At 44.5% G+C, this 20,731-nt stretch overlaps 1 protein-coding gene and 1 non-coding gene across 2 annotated transcripts in view; one reads left to right on the forward strand and one right to left on the reverse strand.

The window, feature by feature from the left end:
• MTM1 (myotubularin 1) overlaps positions 1-17,428 on the reverse strand; it is a 95,918-nt gene extending 78,490 nt beyond the window's left edge. Inside the window, exon 1 of the mRNA XM_021683399.2 lies at positions 17,400-17,428. The gene's annotated coding sequence lies outside the window, so the exon portion shown is untranslated. The remainder of the gene's footprint in view (positions 1-17,399) is intronic.
• Positions 8,944-9,047, forward strand: LOC123323472. Its single transcript, XR_006539416.1, has one exon. It is a non-coding gene; the product is annotated as a U6 spliceosomal RNA (small nuclear RNA).
• Positions 17,429-20,731: the final 3,303 nt, after the last annotated feature.

A 20,731-nucleotide genomic window follows, 5' to 3' on the forward strand; every position in this document is an offset into this window, starting at 1 on the left:
CTGCACAAAAGGGAAATGTTCCTATCCCAGCCATTTTGAGACCAGGTACACTATCAAGTTCCATATGTGCTCGACCCACATGAAAACAAACGATGCTCTGTAAAACTACAAGTTTATTTCATTTTTATACATCTTCCTTCACACAGGGGTTGGCAAACTTTTTCTGTAAAGGGACAGACAGTAAATATTTTAGGCTTTGTGGGCCATCTGGACTCTGTTACAGCTCCTAAACTCTGTGTTGTAGCATTAAAACAGCAAAAGGCAGGGTCGCCTCACTGGCTCAGTCCGTAGGGCATGCGACTCTTGATCTTGGAGGCATGAGTTCAAGCCCCACGTTGGGCGCTGAGCTTACTGAAGAAATAAATAAAACAGTAAAAGGCAATAGGGAAATGAAGGGGTGTGCCTGTATTCCAGTAAGATTTTATTTACAAAGACAGGTTGTCACCCTCTGCCTTAAACGATTAAAATAAATGATTTCCAAATGAACTTTCTTTGCCCAAAGTAAGTAACAATCGTGCCCTTTTAAACTAAAATATAAGCTATTAGCCACCCCCCATTCGTAGCTTATACCTTATAAAAATGCACTATGACCAGCTGCAAAACCGTGTGATAGGGTTGAAAAAAGAAAGGGATTCTGTATTCAGACCAGTTTGTTTCAAATCCCAACGCTGCGGCTTGATTAATAATAATAGTTATGCCCCGTTGGACAAACTACAGTTCCTGGTGCGTGAAATGCACATGATACTACCACAGCAGAGGGCAAGTCTCCTCCTCCTACGAGAGATGTCTGATGAACTCTAAGTCATTCCTCCAACTGGTGCTAATACACTTCGCTGGATTTTCCATAAAATACATGATGTCTAACACTGCCTAACCATCCTGCATACACACTTTCTAAGATGATCCACCTGATCTTGGCGAGGCTCTGAATAGCTTTAAAGTAGTTTGTCCTTAAAGCATGCCGACTTCCATGAAAAAAATAGAAAAACAGAACACTTGACTCCTCACCCAGGGACACTTTCCACGGGATCCCTAACATGAGGACCTCACCTCATTACCTTCTATTTTGGCTCAAGGATCTAGAAATATGCTAGAGGTTTCTCAGAGTAAATCTCTGTTTATCCCACAACAGTACCTGCCCCCACAACAGTACCTGCCTGTCAAGGCAAGTGGCTTATTGTTCAAATAGACACATGCCACACATATGCATCACAGCTCCTCAATTTGTCTCAGCCACATCAAATCTCTGGGCTAAAGGGGTTTCATTTTGATGATTCTTCTTTGGAAATTACAAAATGTTAAAAAGTATTTCATTTAGAAACTCACTCTTTGTATCAGTTTGATATTTACTATTCATTTTATTTTTTAAAGATTTGAGAGAGAGAGAGAGAGAGCAATAGAGCATGAGCAGGGAGAAGGGCAGAGGCGCAGAGGGCAGGAAGAACAAGCAGCCTCCGGCACTGAGCCCGAAATGGTGCTAGATCTCACAACCCTGAGATCATGACCTGAGTCAAAATCAGGAGTCCGACACTTAACCACTTAACCGACTGAGCCACCCAGGCGCCCCTACTATTCATTTTAAGAACACAATACACTTACTTCTACTTCTTTAAATGCTGCAAAGACCTTTGGCTAAAAGCAATACAATTCAGATCCAGTGTAGAATGCTTTTTGAATCATTTTTTCCAGTGGTTAGTGGTGGATTTGAACTGATCCACTCTACTTGGTTCTCCTCATGACAAATGGCACATCTTCAAGACAGCTGATTGGCTTCAGCAGCATGAGCGGTGGCCATGGAACAAGGTAACTTTCAAAATGCTTCCTGAATTGAAATGGTATGCTATATAAACTCTTAGAAAAATCAACTACCATCAGGTTCACTTTTTTTAATGTAAAAAGGCTACCTAGTAATATCACATACACTTAAACAAATCATTGAATCCACCAGTGGATTTTGTAACTGTCAAATACCTGCCAGTAAACAAAGTTTTAAAATAGGAACAAGATCAAGTTCCCCATCCACCTGCCAATTTCAAAACTCATGAACCCAGCTAATGTACTCCATGATAAAACTGCATTTTGTTGAACTATTTTTCCCTGTGAGAAACTACTGCAAAAAGTCCACTTTAAATTTGTAAGTGAAAAGTACCTTCTTAAGCAAAAGTTAAGACTGTAATTGTCGAAGGTAAAAGTAAACATATGGAAACAGTCACAACTACAGTAATAATGAAGGTGCCCGTCCAGAGCATCTCCTTACTCTCCAAGGACCTTCTCAGACTGGCGTTCCTGACAAAGATTCCTCCAACTAGAATCAGTGGTGAAGAGGGAGGGATGGAAAGAACTAAAGAGCAGATGTGCAGTTTCCAGAAAAATAGGGAGAGGATGAAAGGCCGGAGATGATAACCTTCCACTCAGACCAATTCCTCCAGGCACTTTTACTGGAGGTGGCGCAGGAGCCTTGTTGGCCCTGGGTCCTTATTTCCCTGCTTCAAGATACAGGAAGCTTTACCTGACTTCCCCATGGGCACGCGTGCGTGCACACGCGCGCGTGCACACACACACCTTGCTTCTCCGTACATTGTACAGATTTCTAATATTTCACTTCTCAGGCTGTACTGTACTTATCCATTGACACTTTGTGCTGTTCGATCTGCTATTTCACCTTGTGGCTCCAGCACGCAACAGCCTGGGCACTCAGTCTATGAATCAATGAATATAGTATTACCCTCACAAACTTTCATTACTTTGGAGACATTAGTCTTCAGCTATTAAAGGTACCCCACCCTCCCTCCTTAGGGCTGATTTTTGTGTTTATCACTCCTTTGCATATCTGTGTCATTTTTCATAAATATAAATATCCCTAAGTGATGTTGCTTTCGTGTGGTTTTGGCCTTTCATACATAAATGGAATCACGCCATAGTCTTCTGCCCGTTGTTTTGCTCACACAGCATGGTTGGGAGAGCCATATACGTAGACGTGCGGAGCTGTGTTCCACACATTTTCACTGCTGCATAGAAGTCTGTTGTTCCACACCACGGCTTCCGAACTGGTTCCAGGTTTTGCTATTACAAACTGTTCTGCTACAAACATAAATGTCTCCCACTTCTGGCACAGTTGTAGGAGAACTGCAATGGTATTTTTGTGTCAGATTTCCCAATACCTTTGTCTGATTTGCTGTAAATATATTTTTTAATTATATGGAGAAGATGGATAATGGATGAAAATATAGGCAAACCAACCACTGGAGATGAAATCTCAGGGTTATCAACACTCTAATTCAAGCAGCAAGGGGGAAAAAGGCAAAATAATGGATGGCAATCTCTGAGTTTCCTGAGGCTACTCTAACAAAGTACCACAAACCAGAGAGCTTACAAGAGAAATTTCTTCTCTCAAGTTCCAGAGGCTATGAGTCTGAAATCAAGGTATCGTATCTGCCGGGCTATGCTCCTCTGAAGGCACTCAGGGAGGATCCTTCCTTGCTTCTTCCGAGCTTCTGGTGGTGGCCGGAAGTCCCTGGCATTCCTTGGCCTGTAGCTGCATCACTCCGATATCTGTCACACAGAGTTGTCCCCATATGTCTGTGTCTTCACATGGTCTTCTTCTCTCTTATAAGGACGTTGGTCATATTGGATTAAGGGCCCACCTGACTCCAGTATGATCTCAACTAGTTATATCTACAATGACCCTATTTCAAAGTAACGTCCCACTATGAGGTGCTGGGGGCTAGGCCTAGCAACATATCTTTTTGGGGAATGCAATCCAACGCATAACAGGCAAGAGATTAGCTGCAGAAATTAACAATCTACAGAATGGCCATGTCAACATTTGGTTACATTCAGAATAATTTAGTCTGTCAAACCGTCTATAAGGATTCACTAAATACCTATTAAATTAACCAGCACTAAAATATTAATATAGCTTCTGAGAAGAAATAATGAAATGACACCAGGCTAACCATTTCTGAGGCACTTCTTGCTCAGCATATGTAATTATTTCCAAAGAGGTCCAAAATCAGTTAATAAATATATACTGGGCAACTACTCTGGACCACAGTAGGAAGTTCTAAAAAAAACCAGATCTATCTTCAAGGAGCTAGCAACTGAGTTGGGGAGATGAATAAATATAAGTGAAACAGCAATGAAGATAATGAATAGATAGAAATTAAATAGTAATAAAGCCAAACATACAGGTTAAAAAATCAAAATAGAACATCTGCTCGTGGATAATGATCATGGCTTTCATTTACTGACCCCCTACTATGTGCCAGGCATTGTTCTAAGCATAGATGAACTCAACAACCTTATAACCCTACTATTACTATCTTCATATCAAAACACACAACCCCAGGGAATAGGAAGGTTAAAGAATGTGTCCGCTAAGAACTGTCAGAGCTAGAATTCAAACCCAGTCAGTCTGACCCTCTTGCCCACTAACAGGTATTTGTGGCTCTGGTTCTCTGGTAGACGGTCAAATGAGGAATGCTTCATGCTTTCACAGCTGAATACAAAAGGTTTTTTTGGGAATGCCATCTCTACGTGATAAAATTGGATGGTCACAAACAGGAACTCTAGCCTCCATTTAACAGACGAGTAAACAAATAGGGCCTCTTCTCCCCACATCCATGTTTCGGAGGCACTGAACCAGTACCTTCTTTCTTGTTTGCCCACCGCGATATTACTTTGTATCTTGGAAGAGTGTTTTCCAAGTATATCAAAAAGATGGAAAAACTTCATTATTAGTGGACAAAAATCAAATACAGACCCCATGAGGTACAACTGTGATGTAAGGGGGCCTTTGTTAAAATGCCTAGCAGAGCATATGGAGCCGGGGTTCTTCAAAGCAGGCCCTTTTGGTCATGTGCACTTATTCCAGTAACACCGCTACTATTCAAAGTATTTTTTAAAAGATTTTATTTATTTATTTGAGAGAGCACACGCGAGAGAGCATGAGTGGGGGGGAGGACAGAGGGAGAGGGAGAAGCAGGCTCCCTGCCGAGCGGGGGCGCCGATGTGGGACTCGACGCAGGACTGGATCCCAGGACCCTGAGATCACGACCTGAGCCAAAGGCAGACGCTTAACCGGCTGAGCCACCCAGGCGCCCCATCACCATTCAAAGTATTCTTCCAGTTCTTCTCTTGAAACTGCCTTTAGAGTTTAGAGCTACATAAGACATCATCTCATGAATTTTATCACATCTCAGTTTTTCAATGAAAAATAATGCTTCCCACTGCATGGGTGCCCACTCTATTTAACAGAGGAGCCTCATTTCGGCCTGAAGCCAAATGCCCAGTCCTCACCCAAAGATTTGACACCACTGAGGATATTTTTTAAAAGGTGCCTGAAGGCAATTCCAAAGAGTTCCAGAAATGGGCTGGATAGTTTTATAGAGTTTCCTGTCCCTTCTCTACATGGGCCAGAAGGAAAAAGCAGCAGGTGAGGTTTTTGAATGTGGCCAACTGCTGCAAACGCTGGGCATGATACATCTTTATTAGTCCTAATTTACAAGAGCAGGTTGACCTTGAAGGTTAGCAGAAATCAGCAACAGGACTACCTAGCCTGCTGAATAAGCAATTTGCCATAATAGTTAAGAGAAGTGTGCAAAGGGATCTCTAAAGACTGGCTTCATTAGATGCCTTGGAGATTCTGAAAGAGAACGACATGCAGTGACCCAGAGTAGGGCAATCAGTCATAAATACAGTGGTCAATCACCCAAGCCATACAAGAAGGCGAAGGACTGAACACATGAACACACACACACACACACTTCTGAAGCTTGGCACTATTAGCAGGGAGAAGGTTTTCATAGATGTGAGAAAATAATCTAAGGAAAAAGGCAGAAATAAAAAAGGCAAGGACATGAAGAGGAACCAAACCGGGTGTCAGAAGATGAAGAATTGCCAGTACCATAACAATGACATATACGCATCTGACAGAGAATTTCCACGGCTTTTGAAGGAGCAATATATGCTGCTCCATAGAAGAATAGAAAAAAAAATTCGCATGCTCCAGATGGAAATTCTGTTAGCAACAGGAGGAAAAGCTGGATAGTGGTGGTTGGTAAGGGATAGTAATGTGGTGATTATGTCAACTCGACAAGGCTATTCATGATGTATACTATCTTCCTAAAGATTGTATCTGAGACATGGCTTCTACAAACATAATTCAACATCTAATCATGATTAAAAAAAAAAAAAACCCTCAGCAAACTAGGAATAGTCAAGAGCACCTATGAAAAACCTATAGCTAATATCATACTTAATGATGAAAGATGGAATGCTTTCCCACAAAGTGTGGGAACAAGGCAAGGGTGGTTGCTCTTATTGCTTGCATTCCATAGCTCTTAGAGATCCTAGCAAGTTTAATAAGGTAAAAGAAATGAAAGTCGTAACATATTGGAAGTAAAATTGTATTTGCAGACAACACGGTCATGTATGCAAAAAATCCCAAGAATACTGTAGAAGAACTACCAGAACCAGTAAGTAAATTTAGGAAGGTTGCAGATATGCAGGTCAACATAAAAACCCATGATATTTGTATTGCTAGCAATGAACAAACGGACATGAAAGTGTAAAAAAAATCACCTGCATAATATAAAAAAATGAACTCTTTAGGGATACATTTAACAAAATGTATACAAGAACCATGCATGGAAAACTATAAAACACTGCTGAGAGAAATTAAAGAAGACCTAAGTACATGGAAATACATATCCCGCTCAAGGATCAGAAGACTCAACACTGGTATGATGTCAATATTGATCTAGAGATTCGATGCCATCCCTATGAAATCCCAATGGGCTTTGTTGCAGAAATTGACAAGACAATTCCGAAATTTATATGGAAAGGCAAAGGACCAAGAATAGCCGAAACAACGTTGAAGGGGGAAAAAAAAAAAGTTGGAGTACTTTCACTATCCAATTTCCAGACTTACTAAAAATGCCTCAGTAATCAAGACTGTGTGATACTGGCAGGACTAGTTAGCCTGCCCAGCAGGCAGCTTGCCATAATAAAAAACTGTCCAAAGGAATTGCCAAAGACTGGCTTCAGGATGAGACCCATCTTTTGGAGGTCCTAGCAACAGCCAACTGATTTCCAACAAAGGTACCAAGGTAATTCAGTGGGAAAAGGATAGTCTTTTCCACCAATGATGCTGGAGCAATTTGATATCCATATAAAAAATAAGTGAATATTGACCCTTCATACAATATACAAAATCAAGTTGAAATGAAGCATCGAAGTATTAGTTTTAGGGGCACCTGGGTGGCTCAGCCGGTTAAGCATCTGACTCTTGATTTTGGCTCAGGTCATGATCTCAGGGTTGTGAGATGGAGACCCATGTCAGACTCCACACTCAACCTGCAGTCTACTTGGGATTCTCTCCCTCCATCTCCCTCTGCCCCTCCCCCTCCACTGCTTGCACGTGCTCGCTCTCTCTCAAATAAATAAATCTTTTTAAAAAAGTATTAGTTTTATATTACTGCATAACAAACTTAGTAGCTGTAAACAACATACATTAATCATCGTGCAGTTTCTGTGGGTCATGGGTCAGGAGTTGGCGCAGCTTAGCTGGATCCTCTCCTCAAGGTCTCACAAGGCTGTAAACTCAAGGGAAGGGGATTATACAGGGTATGAACCTGTAGGCGGGGGAAGACATAAGAGATCTAAACATAAATAAGCACTAAAACTACAAAAGTCCTAGAGGGAGACACAAGGGAAAATCTTTATGAACTTAGGTTAGGCAAAGATTTCTTAGAACACAAAAAGCATAAACCTGAAGAGGAAAAAAATGATAAACCTGACATCATCAAAATTAAAAACCTTGCTCTTTTTCCAAGGCACAATTAAGAAAGTGAAAGGGTAAGCTGTAGTCTAAGAGAAAGTATTTGCCAATCATAGATCTCATAAAGGTGTTATAATCAAAATATATAAAGAACTCTTAAAATTTAATAAGACAGGCAATCCAATAAGAAACAGGCAAAAGATTTGAACAAACACTTCACCAAAGATGTACAAATGGCTAATGAGCCCGTGAAGACATACTCATTGCCCATCATTACTCATTGCCCATCATTAGTCATTGGGAACGTGCAAATTAAAATCACAGTGAGCTACCATTACCCACCCACTAGAATGGCTACAATTTAACCAGACAGACAATAACAAGAGTTGAGGATATGGGCCCAAGCAGAACTCTCATACTTTACTTTGCAAATTGGCACAAGCGCTTTGGAAAATAGTTTGACAATTTCTTGTAAAGTTAAACATACAGTAAGCATACCGCCCAGCGATGCCCCACCTAAGTATTTACACAAATGAAAACACAAGTCCACACAAAGACTCGTAAGCAAATGTTCATAGCAGCTTTATTCACCATGGCCAAAAACTCAGTCAACTCAAATGTTCATCAACTAGTGAATAAACAAATAACTGTGGAACACTGCTCAACAACAGAAAGTCACCAACTGTGGATCTGTGAAGTCAACATGGATGAATTTGAAAAGCATTATGCTAAGTGAAAGAAGCCAACCACAAAACACTATATAAACCTACCCTCAACACATCCCAAAGACCTGCTGGTATTCAGACCACAGTCCGTAACCATAATGCAGTGAAGTTAGAAATCAGTTCTAAAAATACCTAGAAAATGTATTTGTAAATTTAAAAATATACTTCTAAACCCATAGGTGAATGAAATAATCACAATAGAAATGAGGCTATCCTAGAACTAAATAATAATAACTCTAATGTTTTGAAACATCCAAACCACAAAATAAATCCAAAGAGAGGAGAAAATGAAGAGTGATTTCCAGGATATATTTTAAGTGGAAAAAAAAAAAAAAAGGAGACTGAATAGTGTATGTAATATGCTTTTTTGGTGTAAGGGGGGAAATGCAAATGTGTGTGTGTGTGTGTGCGCGCACTCACGACAGAAGAAACAGAAGAGTGCTCGCTTCGGCAGCACATATACTAAAACTGGAACGATACAGAGATTAGCACGGCCCCTGCTCAAGGATGACACACAAATTTGTGAAGCGTTCTATATTAAAAAAAAGAAAAGAAGAAGAAACAGAAGGATAAACTAAAACCTAATAATGTTGATTACCTGGGACGGGGTGGGGGAAACAGAATGCCTGGCAAGAGGCAGGGATGGAAGTAAGGCTTCTTGGTAAAACACCCTGATGTAAATTTGACTTTAAAATTATATAAAGGGGCTCCTGGGTGGCTCAGTCGGTTAAGCATCTGCCTTTGCCTTTGGCTCAGGTCGTGATCCCGGGGTCCTGGGATGGAGCCCTGAATTGGGCTCCCTGCTCAGCAGGGGGTCTGCTTCTCCCTCTCCCTCTGCCCCTGCTCCCCCTGCTTGTGCTCGCTCTGTCAAATAAATAAAATCTTCAAAAAAAATAAAAATAAAATTATGTAAAATTTTTACTCATTAAAAATCAAAAAGAAACTGGAGAATATAATTATGTTCATTCATTTCCACATACTGACAAACATACTGCATAACCACAACTGACAAACCTCTGGTAAGACTAAGAAAAAAAAAAAAAAGGCACAAACAATATTAAGATTTAAGAATGAAAAGACAGGGGCGCCTGGGTGGCACAGTCGGTTAAGCATCCGACTCTTGGTTTCGGCTTGGGTCCCGACCTCGGGGTCATGGGATTGAGCCCTGCGTCTGGCTCAGCACCAAGTCGGCCTGGGAATCTCTCTCCCTCTCCCTCTGCCCCTCCCGCTCCTCTCTCTCTCTCAAATAAATAAATCTTAAAACAATTAAAAAAATGAAAAGACAGACATAACCACAGATAATGGCAGATATTAACTGGTAGTTTAACATCTTCCCACACCAAATACACCAGGCCCAGGTGGCTCTGGCAGCAAGTCCTACCAAACATTCAAGAATTCAGGTAATTCCAATCTTACAGGAACTTCCAGATACCAGAAAAAGGGAATGCTCTCACTCACTTTACAAGGCTAGCAAACTGACACTAGGCAAAGATAGTAGAGGAAAGCCAAATCTCACTCTCAGATACAGATGTAAAAATCCTGAAGAAAATACTACCAATCAAGTCCAGCAGTAAGAAACATGCTGGTTTCACCCCAGCAGGCAAACCGGGTTAATGCTACAATGTTGTATTAGAAAATCCCTTAAAATACCCCATCAGCTTAACAGGTGCCAATGGGGAAAAAAACAGAGCACCGTAAAGGCAGAAAAGGAGTTTGATATCATTCAACATCCACTTAGGCCAAAACAAACATGCACTAGAACTGTGCCTACACAAAACCTAAAGTAAACCTAATACTTCGTGGTGTAATACGGAAAACATGGTGCTTTCTCAAGTACAACTCCTGGGCCCCACCCTGCACCCCCTGAATCAGAAACTCCAGGCTTGCAGCCAGGGAACTTGTCTTTTGGGAAACGCCCTCAGGTGATCCCGAGGCGGCCGGCTACCCAAAGTCAAAGCGCCAGTGACAGAACCTGGGAGCTCGCCGCAACTGAAGCCGGCTCTCCCGCCCGGCAGACCCACTGAGTCGGAATCTGTTTGGACCCGAAGTGCGGGTTGTTCTCGGCTTACCCAGGTTGGAGACACACTCCTATAGCAGCTGTTCTCGAGCTGAGCGGCAGGCGGAGCACTGCACAAAATGCACACCTTTGATCTCCCCCAAGATTAAGTACATCTGAACGTCAGTGGGTGGGGCCTGGGCAGCAGGTCTTTAAAGCTCCCAGGTTATTCTAATGAGAGCCAGCGTGGCAAACCACTGATCTGCAGTATTCCAGCACATGGAAACTTCTATTTAGGGACTCCGCACCGTCTTGGGTGAGCCAGAGAGGAAGGGCGCAATCCTCGAGTTCTTTGCAGATACCGGTACCCAAGAAAAAAGCCTGCATTTCACATATATACCACTGGCGAATTCTTCAAACTGCTTACCAAACTGGAGCAGAGGGAAGAATGGTCTTCAGTAAAGGGGGGATGTTGTGAGGACTCAAATGGGATGTGCATGATCCCAACGGGCAAAGGGTTTGCCACAGGTTACACGGATCGTTAATGCAAGTTATTACTGAGGCGACCCCGGCTCTAACTGCTCTTCAGGCACTGACAGCAAATCTGATGACATCATCAGCAAATCAAGGCCAGGATGTATCTCTCAAAGCTGCGCTGTCCAACACGGGGGCCACTAGCCCACGTAGCCCCTGCACACTTGAAATACGGCTAGTCCCACTTGAGGGGTGCTGTAAATGTAAAGTATGTGCCAGATGTTCACAACTTCATACAAAAAAAGGGGAGGGGAGACCACTCACTAATCATTACACTGATTGCACGTTGAAATGATAATATTTTGGATCTACTAGGTTAAATATATTATAAAAATTGACTTCATCTGTTTCTCTTTCAATGCGGCTACTAGGAACATGGGTTACACATGTGGCTCGAATTATCTTTCTAATGGACCACAGGGTCTCAAAGGATCATGGGGAAGCCAGGATGTGAACTATTACTTAAACCAGCCTTTTCAAACTTTAATGTACATACAGATCACCTAGGGGCGTCATTAAAATGCAGATTCTTGGCTGGGTAGATCTGAGGGGCCTCAAATTCTGCATTTCTCCTAAGCTCCCAGGAGCTGAGGAAGGGCAGGAGCATCCGGACAATTAGCAACAAGGAAAAACTGTTTTGTGGCACAGGGATGATGGGAACCTCTGGAGAAATGATCATGTCATGTCAGAGCTGATAACAGTAAAGAAAGGAAATGGCCAGCAGGGCTGCACTCAGCCTCAACTTTAAAAACTCAGCTGTTCGGCCTCACAGCAAGAACTACAAAGAGGTGAGGGCCAGCTCCAATTGCCCTCCATCTAGGGACTCCCTTTCTCGCTCAGATGTGGAAGTATCAATGTGGGCAAGGAACACGTCAGGACCAGAAAGCTCAAAACGGAATGTCCACTGAGCTTTCGCATATCCTGCCCGCCACATAACTAGTGTCAAGGGCAGTGGTCTCCTTGGGTCTCCCTGAAACCAAGTGCGGATCTTCCTTGTCACTGTGACCCACCCAGTACTCCTGACAAGCATGGCTGGGGGTCACTGTCCCGCAGGTGCATTTCTTCTTTTAGCAAAACAGCTCAGGTCAATTCCAGGACTGCTGGAACGAACCCTGACAGCACAGTCCCTGTTCCCCTGAGTCCCCACCTAAGTCATCTCGGGGCCGAAAAGGAACTTAAGGCTCAGACGAGGGCATTTCAAGCACCACCATCTGATGCCACGAATCCCCTTTATGGCCACCTTGGCCTCAAGAGCTCTCTGAAGGGGAAAGCATGGTGCCGTGACGTAGCAGCCCGTTCCGTTTTAAGAGGCTCTGGGAAACAATGCTTCCTTCTCACAGAAAGCCCAAGGACATGATATCAATATAGAACAATTATCACAAGTTAATGAAAGGACATCACTGTGTTGTCAAGGTCTGTAGGCAAGGGAATGAGAACAGAATGAGTTACAACAAGTTACTTTTATTTTTACTTTCAATTATTACCCTTCAACTTCCCTTACCCCTTCCCACCCCCAAACATACCAACAAGCAAAACAAAAATGAACCTATTCTAAAACTGCTCATGACAATAGTCCAAAAATCCAGAGGCTGGGAATGCAACGTGTAAGACCTCTCCCATCACTGGACTCAAAGAACTTTCTTATTCATCTGCTAACTGACCACAACAAGGAAGGCTGAGCATGAGCTCCATTTCATCTTGCAGTCAGGGGATATGGTCTCTGTACATACAACCGAATTTGCTGAAATGGACACATCCAAACAACTCTGAACTGTCCCTTCCTTGTCCAGCTCAAGTCAAAGAGCATGTACTAAATGTCTACTGTGTGTGGAGGGCCATGTTAGGTTTCACCTGCCCAGGAAAAAACGTCTCCAACCTCAGCCCCTTTCTGCACAAGCTTGGAAGATGAAACAAGTAATGCTGAAATACGCAGGTATTACATATCGAGACAAAGAGGGGAGACGCAGCAGTACTGGATGAACACGAGTACGCGACATTTCAAAGAGCTACTTACGGAGTCATTTCAAGATACTGAGAAACAACTTCAAATAATGAGAAAACAGCACTCTGTTTTGGTTCTGTTGGAACAAGAAAGGCAGCATAGACCTGGAGAGCAATCAAGACCCTGTATTTCTTCCCATCCTAAGCCCCTGAGTAGAGCATCCAGTCTAGTATGGATGGAGGAGCTTGGCAGGGCCTCAAGCTGCACTGAGGAGCTAATGTAAGGTGTTGATTTGAAAAAGGAAAGATTTTCATCCTGAAACACTTCAGAAAAAGGCAGGCAATATTCCCTGGTGCAAGAGATTGCCTTGCTATTGCCCTGTCATTGTTGGTTATGCAGTACTACCATTTTAGGAATCAATAAAATGGAAGCTCGTAAGTACCAATGGCTTCAGGTCCATTTGAGAGAGGCAATCAAACACTTGCATATTTCAATGCTGACAGAAGAGGGAGAGCAAGGCAGAGAGGCTGCACCTACAGCTATGGGGGAGGGGGGCCAAGGACAGGAAGGACCCTGCTCTCTTACACCAGTTCTCCAAATAGCCACGGCCTATATAATACATGAATGCAATAATAACGCTGCACAGCCTACAAAGGGGTACTGATGTACATTTGATTCTCTGGAAAGCTCTGGGAGCTTGGCGGGGCTCACTGCTCTGTCTTACAAATGGAGGAGGCAGCAGCAGTGAGGTAAAATGACTTATCCAATGTCACAGAGTTAAGAAGGGGCAGAAATGGGACTTGAACCTGGCTTCCCGAATCCAAACTCAGGAAGCTTTCGGCCACCTCACACAGACAAAGAGCTCCTTTACCATTTCTTGTTCCTCAGAAACAGAAAGAAAGCGCTAGTGCATGATGCCAATGTTCTAAACAGGTGCCCACTGCATTCTTAAAAAGAAAAGGATGAGACTGTCTAGGTGCTCAGGTGGAAAAAGACATTGTAAACATTTAACGTGAAGAACTGTCCTCCAACTACAGGATGGCAACTGGATCTCACCTGACTGACTCCAACTGGGTCTCCTGGTACCCTCCTGCTTTCAAAGCAGAGGAACTGGAAGAAGGCCTTTCTTGCTCTAGTCATGTTTGTAGAAACAAACAAAATATGGTCTCAAGTAATTTGAGTCCAAATAGTAAAAGGGAAAATCACGCTTACTGGACGTCCAAAAGTGTATTAGGACATGTCTAGAATCATTCTCTTTCTTTGAAAGCAAACAAGGGGGGGGCCCTGGGTGAAGTGTCAGACTCTTGATTTCTGCTCAGGTCATGATCTCAGGGTCCTGGGATTGAGCCTCCTATCAGGTTCCACGCTCAGCAGGGAGTCTGCCTGGGATTCTCCCTCTCCCTCTCCCTTTGCCCCTCCCCCTATTTGCATGCTCTCTCTCTCTCTCTCTCTCTCAAATAAATAAATCTTTAAAAGCAAACAAGGGAGTTCCATGTAGTCCTAGTCAGTAACAGTTAACTTTTCTTGAGTGTGTGCTATGTGCAAGACACTATTCTAAGCACTGGACATAGATTAGCATTCAGTCTGGCCAACAACCCTTTGAGGCAGGTACTATTCGTATTATTATTTTCATTTTACAGGTAAGGACACTGAGGCACAGGGGTAAGTAACTCACCCAAAGTCACACAGGTAATATTAGAGCCAGGATTCAAATCCAGGGTCAATACCTTACAGGCAAATGGCAGCCCCTGTCCCTCCCCCATCTGCCAAAAAAGAATAATGAACTGAGAAACTAGAAAATAAAGAAAGCAGAACTTCAAAGAGGTCAGATGCAGGGAAGGGAAATTACTAAAGAATAATGAAAGCAACCTCTTATTCTTCTATAAAATGAAAAAAACTTTAGAAATAACAAGAAACTCTGGCCTTTGAAATCCTTTGGCCACCAGTTCAAAATGTTGCCTACTAAGCCTTGAAGAGGCTCTGCTTTTCTCTTGATTTTGGAGCCCTCAATAAGAGCAAGAACCACATGTTCTTTCAGTGGTTTTTAAAGTAACTACATTTTGTTAATCCTCCTTTCATTTTGGAACAAAGAATATTTGAGTATTTGTTTATACGTTTAGTCATTTTTTAGAACCTGTAAAAATGAAAAAATTTGCTTTGAAGCCATTGAACATACAGAATATGAGAGAAGAGGTACTAAACAGATGAACTTGTATAGTAAGCCACCATGCATGCCATTTTACTAGCGCTTTAGTTTTTAAGAAGTTGAATGCTTCTTTACGCTACAGCTAACATCAAAATGAACTCGTTTCTTTACAAACCACACAACCCAAAGACTGACAATGGTTTCAGATGGTAGGTTCTCAGTACAAACCAGAGTGCAGGAAAAGAAATCGCTGCCTAAGGTAGCCTGAGGCAGGCAGACACTGACATGAAATCAACAAGGAATACTGAGCTCAGCAGAGCCTTCTGTAGCCAGAGCAAGGGAACTACTGAGACAGGGAGCGACTGGAAGACCACCTCCCTAGGTGTTTGAAAGCACTTATTGTTTGCATGTAAGAGAAAAAAATGCAAGTAAAAATGAGGCTAGGATGAATTTATGATCCAAGAGGCAATCGCCAGAGAAATGAGGACTCCACAGAATCTCTTTTAGACAGATTTACTTTTGGATTTCATTATTTGCTTTAATGGAGCAGCAGCTGACACTCTTAAAACAATTCAATGTAATTCCCAAGTCACTCTCAAACATGCCAGCCTGTTTTATTGACATCATAGAGTTTCAGAGCTCTATTTTCCCGCATAGTGCTCATCTCCACTAGAAAATATATCATTGCTTTTTTTTTTTTTATTCTCTGCTTCCCCACACATAAGTTCTGTAAGGCAGGGACTTAGTGGTGCTGTCTGCTGTCTTCTCGGTGTTTGGGACGCCGCAGGCACACTATGGGCATTCTGGGTATAATGGGTAAATGAAGCCGCTGACAACCCGATAAATATAAGTTAGAACTTTAAGGTAAGGAGACCCAACTGTTTAAAAGCATTTAATAACTAGAATCTAAACGCCCCAATGAATCTTCTCTACTTTCACTGGTTTGAATCTACTCCATGGTGTGGAATCTCTCAAGGATAGATATGGTTTTGTGAAACTGCCAAAAGTCATTGAGTCAAATCTGGTGAGCAATAAGTGATCGTGCCCAAAATATATGTTGGATGAAAGCAAAATGTGTCTATAAATTAACACGCCTAATTGCCTTATTTGGCTGGTAAACTGGTTTTGAAGGAAATTCAAAATGGTCTGAACTAAAGCAAAATCACTGGCTCGATCTCAAGGCTCTAAGGTGGATACTTTACAAGGAACAAAACTAAGCTGTGATTAAAAAAAAAAAAAAAAAAGTACCCGGGTTAGGCAGAGGCCAAGATACTCCCCAGAGACCTGACTTGTGATGTTAGCTTTGCCATCAGGTTGCCCCAAATCTTGGGTCATATTATTACAATATTATACAGCGTTACACTCTCTGGGCCTCAGTTTCCCCATCCTGGAAACGAACAACTAAGAACTTCAAGGTCCCAGTCAATTCTAATATGCCACGGTTTCATTCTTGTGAAGGTCTATTATGTCTACTTAAAAACCAGTCACAATTCACTACACCTCATACTTAGTATGCGTCTATAAAGCCCATAATATAATCTTTGCAGCAGATTCATTCCATATTTGCTTAGGCAAAAACTAAAATTAGTTTTCACTTCCTGAGCGCAGCAAGACACTTAAGGGAGGCAACCCGGCAAAGGGCGCTTGCTCGTGCCTGTGCACACTTCCGACTGCGTATCAGGGAACTAACCGTTCCCTCTCAGATCTTCTCTCAACTGTTGCAAGAGCAGATAAACCTCCCGTGCGTGACACCGAAACTCTGTTAGAGAGACCCCATGGGGCTTCCCGGCCAGCGCCGGGCTGCGGCCGCTCCGCAGGACCCACTGGGGATGCGGCGGGCACCCACCCCAGGCGGAGGGCCAAGGCGAGGACCAGCCGCCGCGCGTCGCCTGGGAGGCAGGACGGCCGCCCAGCCGGCTCGCCGCTCCAGGACGGGGAAGCAAAGTCCGGGGAGCGGCCGCGACGCCCCCAGAGTTCCCCCCTCGGCCCCGATCCCCGTCCCGACCTTCGCCCGTCGCCGGCCCGGGACCTTGGGCGGGGAGAACAGGAGGAAGCCAGAGGCACCTGCCTGCGGCTGCCCGGCCTCACTCAGCCCTGGCCGGCAGGGACAGCGAGGCGCTCGGGCCACCCCCCCCCCCCACCTACACCCGCGGGTGCAGCGAGGACCCGCCGGACCCGTCGGCCCGGGGAGTCCCAACTTCCTCCTCCCGGCTCTCCCACCACAGGTCCCCGCAGCGCCCGGCTCAGAGCCAGGCCAGCCGCGAGCGCGCACCCACCTCGGGCTCCGGGCACCACCGCCGTTGCCAGGCTGCTCGGCTCCCGGGCCCCGCTCCGCCCCCTCCAGGGCCCGCCCCCTGCGGCCTCCCCGCCTCTGGCCACCGCCCGCCGCCCTCCTCCCCGTGCCGGTTGGTGGGGGTGCATCACGTGACATGGGTGAGGCGGGCGGAAGGCGCCGGGAAAGCCTCGGCAGCCGCCCCGAGGGGCGGGGCTCTTCACCCGGGAGGCTTCTGGGAAGCCCTCTTTGAAAGGTCCGGCACGTGGAGGCATCTGGAAGTTGTAGTTCTAAATACGATGCCAGTGGGCAGGGCCCAGATGCTAGGAGCCGCCCCTGTGAGGGAAGTTGGAGTAGAAGCCGGACGGAGGCTGCTGGGAAGCGTAGTCCCAGGACTCCTCTGTGTCCCATTGTTTTTTTCCAATAAAGGGCAAATACAGAGGGAAAACTTCTCTAGATAAAACTTTAGCGGATGTCACTAAATGGAGCTGTTATTGGGCACATAGGGTGGGCTGCGGGAAGTTGAGATACTATAAGGGAAAAAAAAAGAAATTTCACTGACTCTGGCACAGAATCTACAGTTCACAAACCGAATGAACAGCTGAGGTGTACTTCGTGCTGTGCCAGCATCTTTCCAAGAACTCTCTTGAGACTTAGTGAAAGGAAACATTTCAGGACGAAGTTCCTTCTGCTTTTCTGAGGTTTGGGGCAGGCGACCATTAGCACAGTAAAAAGAAAGGAAAAGGAAAAAAAAAAACAGAAGACATCTTCAAGAAGAGAATTCCATGTGTAATCAAATAAAACAAGCTTAATGTGACACATAGAAGAATAGGTGTAATATTCCTTGTGCTGCATAATAATTATATATATAATATATAATATATATAAGCAGTTCAAGTAAATGAAGGTAAATAGGAGGACTTCAACATCTTTTTTTTTATTTGTTAGTACTCCAGCATCTAAAAAAATTGTTTTACCTGATACCAGTGTGTGTATTGATATGTATTTATATACAATCGTATATCACTATATGTATACACACTATACACACAAATGCACACACACACACACACACACACACACTAAACCTACTGCAGAGTCCAGACTTCTTAAATGAATAACAGGCCCTTCAGACTCCAACCCACCTACTCTCCCAATGTGCCTCTTCTCTCTCCTCGCCCCAAATTCTGGTCTAATCACAGAGAACTTCTTTCTCTTCTCTGGATGCACCACGTTCTTTCCTCCTTCCAGCCCTTTGCACTTGCTGTTTCTTTCTCCTGGATTGGCCAAACTCCTGGAAGGGCGGCAGAATAGCACTTATTCCTGGGCCAGGAAGAATTAGCCCTCGCAGAGCCCTTCTCATCGCCCTGATGTCATCATTTGCTTACATGTCAGCCTGCCAATTCCCCTCCCCAGACTGTGAACTCCTTTGAATCACATTCACTTTTGTGCTGGATTGCAAAGAGTGCTCAGTAAATGCTTCTTGATTGCATGCATTGCATGCCGAGCGGTTCCCTTGGGGGCTACTGAATAATCTGTGAGTCTTGGAGCAGAGGGAGAGGGGAAAATGTGGACTGAGAGAGGGCAGCAGCTGGGGGTGGGGGAGACCTTGCATGCTCAGGCACTGTATTCAAGGATGAGGCTGAAGCCCTCTGCTCAACCAGGGGATGGGAGCTGCAGAGCAGAGACACTTCTCATCCAAGGAGGTTAGCCCAGCTCCAGCTCTGAAGGACACAGCTCAGGCAGAAAGGCCCAGTAAAGAAGACCAGTCTCTGGCCTGTGGAAGGCAGACAGTGGCCCCAGCCTCACAGTGTAGGTGTGAGGATCAAGTAAAAGAAGAGGTGAAAGCACTTTGAAAACTGTAAACATTGAGCACTACAGGGGAGTGGCCACCTGGCCATGGGTGGCCACCTGGCCAATCTTTTTTTAAAAGATTTTATTTATTTATTTATTTATTTATTTATTTATTTATTTATTTATTTATTTAGAGAGCACATGTGCAAGCAGAGGGAGGGTCAGAGGGAGAGAGAGAATCTCAAGCAGGCTCCCCGCAGAGCACAGAGCCCGAAGTGGGGCTTGATCTCATGACCCTGAGACCATGACCTGAGCTGAAATCAAGAGTTGGATGCTTAACCAACTGAGCCACCCAGGCTCTTAATCCCTCCCCCGTTTGAAAAAATATTTATTTATTTGAGAGAGAAAGAGAGAGAGACACAAGCAGGAGGGGCAGAGGGAGAGGGAAAGAGAAACTCAAGCAGACTCTGCACCAAGTGCACAGCCTGACATGAGGACTGATCCTAGGACCGTGAGATCATCAAGACCTGCGCTAAAATCAGGAGTCGGCCACTTAACCAACTGCACCACTCAGGCCCCTCAGATCTTTGTATTCTCAACCGAGTCCTGCGCTCTCTCAGGCCAGAGCTGCATCTCATAGTTCGAAGTATGTGTGTGAGTATCTGTGTGTGTGTGTTGGGGGTTCTTCAGGCTTCCCTGCATTTTACACACACACACACACACACACACAGAGTCAGGTACACACATACACGGGCACACACACACACACCAAATGCAGAGGAACCTGTGGGGAGATGGCTGGCTCTGGGACAATAGGGAAGGGACAGCAATAGATGTGATATAATGCTGCTTCTTCGATAACCTTTCTGGACGGGACATCCTTCACCCATCCTCCCCCCCAGGGTCCTCCAACTTTGGCTAAGGCACAAGCTGGAGGTGCCTCCTGTCCCCTGGGGATTCATCCTGTTCTCCCAAGTTCGGGCAAGGGGAGCAGGCAGGACCAGGAGAGGTCTACATCCGTGGCCTGGCTAGGTGTACCCTCACCCCCACTCCCAGCCTCCTGGGTGAGAAGCAGGCCTGAGGAAGGCAAAGTTCTGTTTCCTGATTCTCTCCCTTAGTATCCTCACACATGGGCCCAATGCTGGTGCTCTACCCTCCCAGTTCTCACTCCCATTGCTGGCTGGGGACTGCGACCACCTTGTTCTACCAGGTTCATTACACAGAGCCCAGGGTGGAGGAGGGGAAGGGGCATCTTTATAAGGAGGAGGCTGTTGGCCTTGGGAAAGTTACTTCTAATCATTAGCTGCTGCCTCTGATAAAAGGAGTCAAATGCCACTTCTCACGGTCGCTGTGTCCTAGCATAGTAAGGATCCAGGTGAAGGTGGTGTCTAGAATGTCAAGGCAGTAGTGTTCCTGAGCTGACAACTTGGCTGATGGGAAGAGAGGTGGGAGAGGGCAGGAGCAAGCTCCTGGGCATCCCAGCTCTTCCATTTGTTTGTTAGGTGTGTGACTTTTGGGAAGTACCTCTCTCTAAACCTCAAT

This window comes from Neomonachus schauinslandi, chromosome X, assembly GCF_002201575.2.
Source record: "Neomonachus schauinslandi chromosome X, ASM220157v2, whole genome shotgun sequence".
Taxonomy (NCBI): Eukaryota; Metazoa; Chordata; class Mammalia; order Carnivora; family Phocidae; genus Neomonachus; species Neomonachus schauinslandi.